Source organism: Meleagris gallopavo, chromosome 1, assembly GCF_000146605.3.
Source record: "Meleagris gallopavo isolate NT-WF06-2002-E0010 breed Aviagen turkey brand Nicholas breeding stock chromosome 1, Turkey_5.1, whole genome shotgun sequence".
Lineage (NCBI taxonomy): Eukaryota > Metazoa > Chordata > Aves > Galliformes > Phasianidae > Meleagris > Meleagris gallopavo.
The window spans coordinates 151,684,416-151,698,106 of NC_015011.2; positions in this window are offsets into that span (position 1 = coordinate 151,684,416).

The window sequence follows — 13,691 nt, forward strand, 5'->3', positions numbered from 1 at the left end:
GGAGCCCGCTGTCCGTCCCCGCGCGGACGGAAGGAAGAAGGGGCGGAAAGGAGACGAGAACGGCCGCTGCTCTCCCCTCTTTCCCTCTACTGACGCGGCGGGCGGGAAACAGGGACCGAGCTGAGAAAGCGCGCCGCGCTCCGCTGTGAGGGGCGGGCACAGCTCCTCGTGCTGAGGGAGCCTGAGTTCGGGCAGCGTTAACACCTGTGCACATGCGGATGCCCCTCGTGTATCCCTGCTGTAGCCCAGCGAGGCTCCAGGCTGCCATTGTGAAGTGGGGAGTTCGCTCTGTGACAGCTCTAAAGAAGCGGAGCTACCAACTGTGCTGTCCGGGGCTGTGTTTCTCCAAGAACAGCAGCGCGTTGTGGGGCTGGGCAGCGTCTGGTGCGTGCATACAGCAGCAGCGTTCAGATGCTTGTGCAGATCATACGGCTGCCGTAACTGAAATGTCTCATACTTGCAGACTTTAATTACATGTTTTACCTCCATCTGATTAAATGGGTGATAAACAAACCATTTCAAAACTGTTTTTTTGTTTCCCTTTGTGCTGTGTATGTCTACTTACACGTGGCCTGCTCGGGCGAACGCTTTGCCGCTCCATCAGGGTGGTACTGCAGGTGTGTATACACATCTCCAGAAGCAGCTCTCAGTGTTGGTAATTTTTCTAAAAGGCCGCAGTTGGGGCTGAGCTGCAGGTAAACAAATGCAGCCCCACCACCTCCTGTTGTGCTCATGGCATCTTGCTCCTACAGCCTTTTCTCAAGCAGTGGTGGAAGATCAAGCAATTGTGAAGAGTCAGTTTTTATTTTAGCATTTCTGCTGTCACTAACAATTAGTGACAGTATGTAATAGGCAGTCGGATCGCTTCTGACTTCCTGCTCAGGTTTGCTGATTGAGCTACGGAGTGCTGCACTATGTAGCTCAGAGACAGTGCACACAAAAGCCTTGGGTTGGGGCAAAATAGCCTGTTTTTGGAGCTCTCACTATTACTAGAATTTATACCTCTTTCAAAAATAGATTTTCTTTACAATGCGAAAGTCAGAAATAAATTGCCAACTGATATGATTCCTAAATGGAAGCAATGGTTTGCTCAGAGTTAATCATTAGAAAAAAAAACAAGTTTGCTGTTATAATTATTTCAGAATATCTGTTTCTTCACTGATTTTGCAGACAGTTACAAGTGAATTTACACTTCACCAGACAAATTTGTAGTTGAAAACCCAAGTAGGGTCTTTCAAACCCAGCTTGGGTATGTTGTGTAAGCAAGACTTTCAGCCAAGCGTTCGGGAGTTATTGTAAAGAGATCCTTCCCCTGCAGTGCAGTTCTGTGAACATCTCACAACAGAGGACTCAAGAGCTCAGGTCACTGTCCCTCAGAGTGAAAAAAATGGGAAGTAAAAGGTGAAATGGGATCGCCTAGAGGTGGGTATGTGAAAGATCCCTTCTACTGTGTTCAGGCACTGATGAGAAACGCTGTGCCCTGTGCTGGAAAGCGCATTGCCAGGTTTAATGGAAAAGGGTTAAACTTTTTGAAACTATGTAAATGCTCCAGGTTCTGGGCGGGCAAAGATCCAGACATTCTCGGTAAATGTAGGCTTGATTGCTTTGAACTCCCTTGTTCTTTGCATTCCTGTTCGCTTAGTAGTGCTGTACCCATTAGGGAAGACGGGAGAAAACAAGAACAAATGTCAGGTCCTCATTGGAGCCTGGCAGTGGTAGAGCCCAGTGCTGCCTGGTGTGAGAGAGCAGCTGGGGCAGAGGAGCAGGGGGTGCCAGATGGGATGGAGATGGGCTCCACTTTTAATGAGTTCTCAGCTACATGAGATGTGCCTGTAGGGGCACACCCCTGTGTCTCTCTGTCCTTGTGAGGAGAAGGACCAGCATTTGTGGGGACCTGTACCTCATGTAGAGGCAGGAGAGGAGTAGAAGGACATGGGTAGGTTGTTTCATAATGACGAGGTGAGAGAGACCTGAGGACACCATCAGGCTTTAAGCCTGATTTCTAATAATGATTTCAGGAGCTTTTTAACACAGTCAGAGGCTGATTTTGAGCCAGCAAATACCCAGTTTGTTTTCTCACATCAACTTTTTAGAGAAGTGGAAATGAATTTCCTTCCTGGCAAATCAGTAACCACCTATTTTTGGCCTCCCATTAGAATCCATCTCCCCAAGGGAAAAAATGGTTTCTCATTTTACATTTGATTGTCGAAAGAGAGCCAGTGTGATACTTTTACCTCAAGGAATCATTTTTCCCCTTCTTGCTCCCCACCAAGCACCACAGTAGGAGCTACCAGGTACTATGGCAGCTACTGACAGGCCTTGCAAATGCCACTCGTGGCTCTGTAACACAGCACCGCCACAAAGAGGAATGTAGCAGGGTGACTTTCTGCTCAAGTGAATGTGGGAGTCATGAAACGATAGTCTGCTGCTGTGTACTTTATCTGCTTTAGCTTACAGAAGTGTCTTCTTCAAAGGCAAACTAGACTGCCATTTTTTATTTCCCTTTATACAAAATGGTGTGATAGGCCCTATGGAAAAAAAGAATATTCTTCCTAAAATAATGAATGGCACTTTCTTATTAATTTCAACAGGTATTTTAAATAAAAACACGCTTTGTTTTGACTTCTTTCTCTTCTTACATTTCAGTGGTCACCTGCTTCCACCTTTCTGCTCTGCTGTCCAAAGAGTTACCAGCAGAAAAATACCTCTGGTTCCCCTTCAATGGGATTTTATTGTGAAGCATGTCCAGAAAATAAGTTTCATGTTTGTAATCCGCCTGTATGCCTTCAGACAGTTGTGTAAATACTTCTTGTTTCCAGTACAGTCCTTCAGGAACCCTTTTCCATATGGCTAGGAGTGGTTAGTGCACCTTCTTCAAACCAGCTGGATGTTCTCTGTCGCTGGAACTCAACAGGCACATCTTATCAGGTAGAAAACTCCTAAATGATGTGACTCTAGCATCAGAGAACTGAATTTGACAGCTTTTTAGAATATAAAACTATAAACAGTGCAAAGCAACCAATTTCTCTGCAGGCCAAGGGAGAATCACCATTGCAAAGCTTAGTAAATACAAAACAAGTGGTGTTAGCAAGCTCCTCTTTTGCACAGTTAAAACAGGGTGAAGTTAAAACAGGGTTTGAAGTTTATTAAGATTACTAAAAACACCCAGATGCAGTTGTATTTGTGGTTTGTTTTTATCCTTTAGCTAAACATATTTTTCTTCCAACGTAAAAAGTTAGAATAGCAGTGAAGGTTTGTGACAACTAAATAAAGGCATGTAAACTTACCCACAAATAACCTTTGATTTTTTATTTTTTTTTCCCCAGTAACAGGTAAAGATCCTACCATGTCTGCATTTTCTGTGTTTTGACTGAGTCAGTCTGCACTGTGTAAGACCTAATTACAGATTAATTATATAAATCTGTCTATGCAAGGATCTGTTCAAGTATTTTCTCTCAAATTTAACTTGAGCATGTGTGTATACACTTGCATGCATCAGTCTGATTTGCTATTTATCAAGGCCAGTGCTGACTTGGCAGAACAGATGCTTCAAGATGGAAACTTCAACTGCTCATTACTTGAATTCTTGGATTAAGAATCATCAACCTGTCTGGAGGAAACAAGACATCTTACTCAGTAGCTGAAGTAGCTGAACCCAATCTTTACTCAGTTTTTAAGGAGTCTTAATAACTTTTGTTAATAGCCTCCTGTATTTTGGTTTCAGGTACATTTCAAGTATTTTCAGCTTATCTGGGAAGAGGAAGTACAGCAAAATCTCTTAGTGTTCCCAGTCCCATTTTGTGACCTTTATAGGCCTAATGTGCAGACTGTTTATTACAGCAAGCCTTTTTGAGGACAGGTCACTGACTCAGCTGTAAGACACAAGTGTTTCCTGTAGTTTCATCGGTTGTCATACAGCTTCTCAGCAATGACTTGTTGCATTGCTGGGCCAGAAACTACAACAGCATGCTCCTCAAGCATGATGGTTAATTATTTATGTACTAATAGTGCAGATGAAAATCTGTACGAAGTATAATTACAGAAGATTAATTAAAATACACACTTAGAGAATAACATTTACGATTTTTGAAAAGGTGGTTTGTCTGCCACTTGGAATTTTTGGTAGAAACTACCACCACCCTTTTCTTCTGCCTTACCTAAGGAATGCTGAGGCTACCAGCTTTGTAAAAGTAAGTGCTGTTGGCAGCATTTGTTAGCGATGGGTGGTCCTACACTGGTGTTTAACTGCTTGAATATGAGACAAAACCACATTCTTCACTACTAAAGAAAGCATTTTTGGCTCCAGAGTGTTTATGCTGAAAATTTGTTTGCAAACACTAACACTGTAAAATTGGCATGCTTGCATGCTTTGGCTGAGGTTTCCTGATTAGAGAAATAAAGTAGAATGGTTTGGGTTTTGTGAAGTACTGCTCCATCAGATGGGAGATGGAGCCTTTATGGACTTGGACATAGCAGAGGCAATGGTCTGGCTAGACAGGCTAGGAGGTCATTAAAACATAATACTTGTTTAAGAACCTCTTAGCGTAGTAAGGTAGGGCAGTGAATACTCATTTGGAACTAAGTCCTGATGTTGAGAGCAAAAATAATTAAGGGATGTGGTCAGAAAAAAAATCCGTCACCTCTTATGCTTCACTCTTTCAAGTAGGGGAAGATAGGATAAGCTCCTTAATCAACTGCCCATAATGTGCAGAAAGAAGATCCTAGGGCTTTGGATCACAACATCTTCACAATACAGAGTGCTGCTAGGAGCATTAAAGAGACCTTGTCAGACCACTTTGGCTATCCAGAGAAGCTATTGACCCTATGCGGTTATTTCTTGTGATAACTATACTGTCATATTCAGAATGAATCTAAATTTCAGTGTGTCATGCAGCTACACTCTTAGTAGTGAAGCAGGAGAACTAATGCTATTGGTGACAACATATTCACAATTTTTAAAATTAAGTAGTCTCTGTATTCAAACAGTCTTGCATCCAGCAATTCTGTACTAGAGAAATGTATAATCAGTAGACCCAACAACCGATCAAAAACATGGATATTTTTGGCAAACATCATAAAACAATTATTTAAACATACTGCCTGTAATCAGCTGAAAAAACTGGAACAAAAGCAGTTGGTGATATAAAAGGGCTAAGTTTAAAACAGTGAAAGAAACAGTAGGCTAAATTAGCCAGTAGTGAATAATTAGGCAGAGTTTGAATGAGGTGAGTACAAGCACTAAAGTCCACGACTGCAGGAAGCTAGTTTAAAAAAAAAACACTTCCTTAAAAGAACAACCCCTTTCCTTCTGCCTCTTCAGAGTGGATTTTGAAAAGCAGTTATAATTATAGATACTCAAGAGCTCAGAAAATAAAAACAAAAACACAAGTAAAGTGAATATAAACATGACAGTATAGAGATTATGGAAAAATAATATGGAAGAAAAAGACACTTAAAAAGTCAATGACCTTCTTTGAAAAGAATTTTTTTTTAAAGGTCCATAAAATGCATTAAGAATTCTAACATTTGTCTGTTTTTAGACAAAGAAATGTAGAACTGTTGATAAGCAAGCAGAAAGAACATGGTGAATATTCCTGTACTGTACTTTAGAAAAGAGTAGGTAATGTATTTCTATCATATGATAATGACAAAGTATTTTCCATTTCAACAATAATTCAAGAGCACATTAAAACAGCTACTATTGATACTCTTTATATTGGTATGTCTGGATAACTTCACACCAAGAACTTTAAAAGAGCAGTCAGTAGGCTTTCAGGATTAATATTCACTAATTGTTAGAACACTAGGCATATTCCTGAAGACTTTTAAGAAAGCTAGAGTTAGAACCAATACTTGAAAGAAAATGTAAAGTGAAATGATGCTGGTAATTATAAGTTTGCATTGAAACACTGACTGTGGGCAGCTTAACGTTAATAATCAATGCTGGAATTTATTAATATAGAAAGATAATGCAATTTAGGCCCAACCTATGCTTGTGAAAAACAAGACCTAGTCAAACTAGTGTGAATAAAGTTGGTCACAAAAGATTAAACAGAGGTTGCATAAAACATTTTTATAAGGTATATCACTTGATTTAGCTCAATATTTTCGGCTAAAATTGCTAATCATCAAGTTTCAGTATTTTCAAATAGAATTTTTAATTACAGGGATTGGTTTATAAGTTAAACTACTTTCCTTTTTTCAAAGACTTAGAATAAAACATTGTAATTAATAAAATTTGTTGAGGAGATGAAAAGTCAGGAACAAATAAATAATGAAGGCAGGAAACCTGCCTATTGAAATAACAAACCGCTCAGTGGTATGTTGGATGGTGCTGAGCAATACATCTTCTGATATAGATGTATATGAAGACATGGAAAGGACCTGGGCTGCATAATAACTAGTTAACTCAAGGTGATTCCTCTGTCATCCAGGAAGGGTGTTTAGGTGCTTAAGCAGATGATACACATCCAATCGTATAGGTATTATACCATAAGTGGCACTGGAGAGTTTTATTGAAATAATCTTTTTCAAGTACACAGATCAAGAGGGTGTGAAATCTCTTTTCTCATGCTTAGTTTTTGAGCTTGCACTCAATTGTAGTGTTTAATGAATTGACCATGTGTAGCCGATGGTGATCCTCCAGATGCAGGCAAACATTACTTCCCTCTGAAGGTATTAACCATGCTATAAATTTAGGTGTTCATTTTAGGAAGCTGTTTTCAGTCTTTCTGACTTACAGCCACATTTATTTTTTTCATTAAAGATAAAGAAAGCTTAGATAATAATGAATTTAAACTTTTGCCAACAAGTTTGCTTTTCTTTGCTGTCCCTTGAGAAGCATAAGCTGATGCTTTAGAAGGATGTTTTCAGTAAACACTTTAAATTTATGTGCAATATAGATGCCTAAACAGAGCAGAAAATAAGATAATGAATTTTTCAAGCTATCAGACAAAGATCTACCAGGGCTGGAAGTTGAATGGCTGAAGTGAAACCTAGACAATTTTAAGCTGGATCATGTCTCCCAAATTGTTTGATCATCACTGTTATGTTCTGGGTGAGTTAATGATCACTATTTTCTTAGTATTTGAGAACCACTCTAAAGCAGCTTATAGATCACTAATGACATGGACACTGCAGCTCAGGATCTTCCTGATTTGGAAGTACACTTGCAATGTACTTTTGTTGCTTCATTTCTGCTGTTGTGCACCCCAATTCCATGACATATTTAGAAGATCTGCACCAACTAAAAGGAACTCAGAAAATTTAGTCGTCCCCTGTCTACTTAACAGTGTATTTCTAGTAGAAAAAAAAACAACACAAAGCAAAACAAAATGAATTGGAAAAAGCCAACCCTTCTGCTATTAGGAACAGCTGTAGCAGCAGCAAAAAGAGGATTTTCAGTCATTCAGAGGCTATTAAAATTACGACAGGGCTCTCTCTTGCTTAATGATAAGGGTAATAACTCAGATGACCCTCACATTTTTGAACACATCCTGGCAGTTTGATTGACATTTTTTGAAAAAAGAGGAAGTTTAGGAACCAGCAAGTAATTTCCACAAATGTCAGTAGTAAGTACCGATTTTCCATTCATCTGTCTTAAAACTCTGAGATTTGACCTACACTGAAGGCACATTAAACATCTTTTGGTAGTGAGCTGAATAACTGGACATCACTTGTCAGGAAGGGAAGCTGCAAAGAATTACTACAAAAGCTTACTTCGGACCAAAGTGGAAGCATGAATCGGGTGTTCAAAAGGGGTTTCCTGTGAAAGCTTCTGAAGGTGTACCTCATTTATCATTCCAGTCACACCACAGGGGAATGTCATTCTGTCAGCACACAGTTTTAAATCCTGATCATAGCCAAAAATCCCGAAGTCAGAGTATGTATTTGTACTCACCAGTGAAGTAAAAATTGAGAACTATTGCTGGTATTAGAGGCCATCACAAGCTGTTTGCTGACCAGTAAGAAAGACGGATGAACCATATAACACTGATCTCACTCCTGCTCCACAATGAGGAAACTGAATGGCCTTGCTAAAATGTGTCTGCACACGAATACAAGCCTTATCTCCTGCTCACCTGGAGGCTTATGGAGATGCTGACAATGTTCTGTTTGCTGGATAGGGGAAGTTCTGTACTGCTAATCATGTGCTGTAAAGAAAAGGCACAGCTGCATCCTCCTTTAAGGTTTCTGTTTGTCTCATGATGAACTCCTCCCATTAAGGAAGCAACTGCCTCCACACAGTTTGTCTAGTTTCACTTAGTTAGGTGAGATACAGTCAGAAGATATAGACACTGGAACATTCTGGAAGTAAAATGATAAGGGAAAAGTGACAGTGATTACTGGTGATGACTGAAGTGCCCAATCACGATATGGCCTTAGAACTGACATACATCTATCCAAGTGCATGCAGAAATGGTGCTCTTCACTAATAAAGAACATAAGTTAATTTGTAAATTAAAAATAATACATAAATCAAATGTTATAGAAGGTGAAATGTCTAATTACATAGAAAAGTATTATATATATCACCTTAGTTTATCTAACTGTATCATTCACCTGTACTCTAAATGCATTCACTTTCAAGGTCCATTGTAATTCTTTTAATTTTAGTTCTCTGAAATATTAAATAGTGTATTATGTTGAATAATATACAATATATTTAAATTAAATTAACACGGTCTTGCTTTCTTTTTCCCCATGATTTTCAGCCTTCCTCAAAATATTTGAAGAGTGATGAGCAGAAGTAAATTACTTTTCAGTGAGAAAAACATGAAACACTTTGTTAATATATTGGCACTCGGAGCTTCCAATGTTACTCACATTGTTTTCTACAAATTATGTTGGAAAAACAGCAACACAGAATTCAGTAAGCTAGTCAGTTTTATTTGAAACATATTTAAAAGGTACTTATTTATTCAGTTATATTTCAGGATATTATTCTCCAAAAAGATAGATTTAAATTGCAGCTATTTATTATCATCAGCTTAACCAGGGTTTCCACTTGATAAGAGTTGAGATTTTTGTCACTTCTCTTTGAAAATAATGTATGAAATACTGAAAATAAATGAAAAAAAAGGAAATGTTTACTTTCAGAACGAAAGACCATATTAAAAAGCTTTCTCCATTTTAATGACATTATTTAAATTTATGTTTTAAAACTAGATAAAAATATTTATTTATAAGTCCATGTTTGGCCTGCAGGTATTCTTGCTGGATGACTTAATGGAAGGTTGGTCTATGTCTGTTGTGTTATGGTATGGAAAACAGTATTTCATGAATGTGCAGCCTGTTTCAAATGTTTTTACCTGACTGGTTCATAACACGCTTAGTTAAAGCTAAGGAGCCAGCTTATTCATGAACTCATAAGTAATGTGGCAAGTTGGGTGAGGCAAGACTTTAACAATACATCTTAATCCCTGAGCTGCTTGGAAGATATAAATAAGATAAAGGAGAAAAGTTGATTCACTCTTTTAACAAAGCAGAGCTTCTTTCTTTCCTTTCCTGAGATTTTTTTACTCTGGATTATTTGCTCCCTAGATGACCAAAGATTACTCTGTAAAGAGAGGACTGACAAAATACAAAGCTGCTTTTTAGTGCATAGAAAGCCTTGCTTCTGTGCAACTCAACAGTAAGGCCTAATGATTCATAAAGCTGATACTCATATAGGCTATGAAGTACCATAAAATACCACCTAATCAAATCTAACCTCTAGAAAAAAAACACACATTTTATGCAGAAAAGAAACAAATATTAAAAGATGGCAAGAACAGGATGAAAGTCACCTCTTGTTCTGAAACATTTCAGTGCAGCACTATAATTTTTCAAATTCTGAGTTATGAGCTCAGATATGGCGTCACTGAAAGGATGTACTAGTGGAAGGGACAAAGAGGATGTAAACTCTTTTCTTTTCTTTTTCTTTATACCTCATGTTTGCATTGCCAAGTCTTGTAGATAGAGCAGCTTACAGTTACAAAAACCGGCTTTCATCAATGCCACATCTATATCTGTCCTTGTACTTTTAAATCTTACACTGAAATAATTATTTTAATATAATGAAATTCACCTATGAGGTAATTATTAATCACAGTAGGGGCAGATCAGCTTGATCCCCAGTGTTCTATCAGCAGAAGCATTTTGCAATGATTATTGCAGCACTTCCAATCCAGGTGACGTTATTTATAGTACGAAACTGTGGCAATAAGCCTTCCTGCTATCTAATTTAAGAAGAACTAAAAAAAAGGGTCTATGTTCTTTATCCAAAGGACATTGTGGTACCATTAAACTGATCTCATGACAGTTTTTCTTTGAAAAAATATTGCAGTGACAGAGAGTATGGTGCAATGCTTGTTTCCCTCTGCTCTGAATGGAGGAGTGAAAACAGTGCTCATGAAAAGCTAATTATCACCATGGCTGAACAAGTTGCTTATTCACACTGAGTTATGCAACTTAAGGAATTCCCTTCTACAAAGACACTGCTAAACATTAATGCATTATATTTTTAAATACCCACCTTCAAGCAGATGCTATGGCACGAAAATTTGCTGGATTGTATTACATCTGCTCTTAGTGGCTACCTAAATCTAAAAGTAAGCTTTGCAAAGTAAAGTAATGAAATAGTCATGCTATTTATATTGTCTTTGTCCAGTGTTTATTATTTCTTAAAGTTAGGTGCCTAAGAATGGAGTAAATGAAAGCTAGCATACACTGTGTTTGGCACCTTGTCAGCACTTAAGAACTGACAGTCTGGAGGAGGTGGTTCAAGCCAATGGACTGGAAGGTTTGGATTTTTTCTTGTTTGTTTTTTTCCAAAGCCAGACGTCATTCCCTTCTTCAGAAATGTTCCCATCATTATCTTGTCCAGAAGTCAAGCTCTATGAACACACAAGGAGGCTCATCAAATTCAATCCCGTCTTCTATCTGAGGGAAAGGGGAACATACTTCTATAGAAGCAGTATAACTGCTACAGAGTGCTGTGAAGCCAACAATTATGGCAGCACTGTTTAGACTGTTCCACTATGTATTCAATTGGTGAATATCCCTTGAAGAAGGAAGTAGTGAACACAAGCATCCCCTACTGCTTAGTAAGTAGAATAACAATTCTAAGAGGAACTGAGTTCCAGTTTATGGTTGAAAGCCCTGCAATTAGTATTTCATGCAGAGTGAAGCACTGTACTGTCATTTCCCTACGTATGACCTGCGGTGAGACTAAGCATTGCCATGACTGGAACAGATCTATATGGTCACTGAGAATCTTGGTATAACTGTGCTCGTGGTACCACCGTGTTTGAGTGGCACCAGACCTGAGTTTTACGCGTGTTGAAGTTACAACTTCATGTTTTCAGAAATTAAGTTGGAGTAATAACAATAAAGAGCATGTGAAAGGATAACTGAAAAAATAATAACCATAGGTAGCAAAGTAGATCAAGAATTCCTGTTTCCAAAGACATCCAATAATCTGAAAGCCTGCAAATTAAAGATACTGAGCATTTAAATGGAAACTAGTACTATCAGTCAGTAAGTATGCGGCCATCCACTATAGGCCCATGGTGACTTTGCATGGTGAACCTGACAGTACCTGAAGACAGGACAGTAGAGCAGACAAGCCCATGAAGGTGATGCAGAACAGCACAGTATTTTTAAATGACATAAGACTTTATTTGCATTTCCTTCAGTCAGCTTTAAGATAGCTGTTCACAGAAAAATATTTTGCTTTGTATTAAAAATAAGCATGATCTAAAACAACAGTCTCACTTGCATACATTCTAGAATATATATATATTTCACTTTACAAAATAATAATGAATCATCAAAGATTCATAAGAACTTCACATCATTTGTTTCTTTGTAATTTCATAGAATTTAATGTCCCTAAGTCAGTCAGAGATTTCAGAATTGTTATCATTGTGTAAAACTATAACAAAAGTTTCAGCATGGACAGATTTAAAGTGGCACATCAGAGTGTAAGAAGGTCTACATTTCATAGGATTGGCTATTTTGTTTTCATGGACAACAGATCTAATCAGTCCACTTCGGTTACCTTAGGGGAGATTTCAGACAGCTCCATTGTGTCGAAGGGCACCCTGGCTGTGCACTAAGATTAGCCTGTAGAGATTTTACAGAGTTGAGAAAGAAAGGTAAGCCCTCTCCCGCTGCTGATAAACACTGTTATTGTTCTCCATTCCCTGCTGAATGGAAGAAATGCAGTTCTGTGAAGTTAATTACTGCAATAATGAAAGAAATGACACAAAATGACAAGGAATGTGCTAATTCAGTAAGACTTAGTCATTGACAAATTATTCTCTTTACTGCTCGCTGTTACCGTCAGGCACGTACGCCTTTACTTGTAAATACTAAGTAGATTTTTTTGGTCTTAGTACTTAAGTAACAAGTTAATAAAATAAAGATTAATGTGTAAGTAGTGGTGCCTATTGGTCTCTTAGTTGTCTGTTCCGTACCTGAGATCTGAGATTAAGTATTGGAAAGAAATGACTTAGCCATCCCTGCAGGACATAGAACTTCTTTCCTCTTGAATGTCCAAGAATGAAGTCTCGCTATTTTATTGATACGTTAAGATAATTTGACTCCCAAGAAGGAAGAGATGGCCAATGAACCAGACTGCACCAGAATACTTTATTTTTTCCTCACTTGCACTTCTCACAGCGTCACAGGAGAGATGAATGATACTAATACTTGTGTGAACATACCTCCGGGTGACAACTTGTGAATCCCTGCTTACACGACTCCATGCTCCACTCACTGGCACTGGGAACTGTGTACTTAGAAATCACAGTGCCTGAGAACCCTGAGAACACAGTGCAATGACTCTCCTTTGTGATGGCACTATACTTTGATGGGAAGCATAACCCTGGGCACAGAAACAACCCTCTTTCATGGTCTCAGAACTCAGTGGGAATACTTAAAACTCTTTCTTTTACGAAGGGCCACTGCACTTAGGTAACAGTCCTGTTTAAAATCCACATACAAATGCAAGGCTACAACTTCCTCGTAGAAATTGAGTACTACATTGCCATGTATTACTTAATAAAAATACAAAAAGAAAGAAATTCTTCTGAAGAACTGATTAAGAAATCAGAAGAGAAAGTCTATGCTGAAATACGTATCTCTAAAATCATGACAAAAAGGAGCATTTGGAATTGCTAATAATTTCAGCTGCAAAACTGAATAATCGAAGTAATCCTTCTTCTATTTAACCAAGAAGGAAAAATGAAAAGACTTTCACTGAAATGCAGTCATAAATTCCATCCATAAGTCTTTTCCTGCAATTAAGTTACATTTACTGATCCACTACTCCTTAAAAGAAGCATTAACACAAAGACTTCAATTATTCATGGTCAAACAAAGTTGATTCTATTGCTTCAATCAAAGCAGCATTCTCTCATACAGTGGTTATTTCTGTAGTATCTTCAAAAAGGGCACAGTCTATGAAAACATGTAAGTTTCTGAGTAAAAGCTATTTCCATGATCAATCCCAAGTTTTCGCATTTCATACTTCAGCCATTTCTTGCTTTCATGGGGATGATTTTTTGTGTATCCCCTTCATCCCTTTAAAGATGAGATGACTAAAATTCACCCTTTATTTGAATGCAGTTCCAATGTCCTGAGAAAAAGGAGACTCTGAAAAGAGAGGAGAGAAAGGGAGAAGGGGGAAGGGGGAAGGGGAAGGA